This window comes from Medicago sativa, chromosome 5 (genome assembly GCF_051527215.1).
Source record: "Medicago sativa cultivar Bolivia chromosome 5, Bolivia_mono, whole genome shotgun sequence".
In the NCBI taxonomy this organism is placed as follows: Eukaryota; Viridiplantae; Streptophyta; class Magnoliopsida; order Fabales; family Fabaceae; genus Medicago; species Medicago sativa.
Window position 1 is genome coordinate 69,808,387 of NC_140753.1, and position 866 is coordinate 69,809,252.

The following is an 866-nucleotide window of genomic DNA, read 5'->3' on the forward strand; positions in this document are numbered from 1 at the left end:
TCTCTTTTTCTTTTTTATTTTTAACTTTTTATTTTTCTGTCATTATTAACTTCTTGGGTCCTCAATTTTTTTTATGCGAAAAACTAGAAATCGAGTTGTAATAATCAACGAGATCGAAAGGTATTTGCATAGACGAAAGAGAGACACACAAAATAACACCGTCATGGCCAATCGCACTCTCAAAGAGTATGCAACGCCGTCTACGGCTGAGCCACAAGCTGTTATTGTGTACCCAACGGTTGAGGATGACAACTTTGAAATCAAGCCTGCCCTACTTAACTTGGTGCAGCAAAACCAATTCTCGGGATCCCCCACTGAGGATCCCAATCTTCACATCTCTGTTTTCCTACGAATTAGTGGAACCATGAAGGAGAACCAAGAGGCCGTAAGACTTCATCTCTTTCTCTTTTCCTTAATGGATAGAGCTAGCGCTTGGTTCCATTCCCTCGAAGTCGGTTCCATTACTTCATGGGATCAGATGAGGCAAGCATTCCTTTCCCGATTCTTTCCACCATCTAAAACCGCTAAACTTAGAGACCAAATCACTCGGTTCAACCAAAAAGATGGGGAATCTCTCTATGAGGCGTGGGAGCGTTTCAAAGAAATGCTAAGACTTTGTCCCCACCATGGCCTAGAGAAGTGGCTTATAGTCCACACTTTTTATAATGGCTTGTCTTATACCACTAAGATGTCTGTTGATGCAGCTGCAGGTGGGGCACTTATGAACAAGAACTACACGGAAGCGTATGCCCTAATTGAAGACATGGCTCAGAATCATTACAAATGGACCGACGAGAGAGCCATCTCTAATTCTTCACCCTCCAAAAAGGAGGCAGGTATACACGAAGTCTCTAACTATGATCACC

The 866-nt window shown here is 42.7% G+C and overlaps 1 non-coding gene across 1 annotated transcript; it reads right to left on the minus strand.

The window, feature by feature from the left end:
• Positions 1-526: 526 nt before the first annotated feature.
• LOC146924462 (small nucleolar RNA R71) lies at positions 527-633 on the minus strand. The gene has a single exon (XR_015012922.1). It is a non-coding gene; the product is annotated as a small nucleolar RNA R71 (small nucleolar RNA).
• Between the last annotated feature and the right edge of the window lie 233 nt (positions 634-866).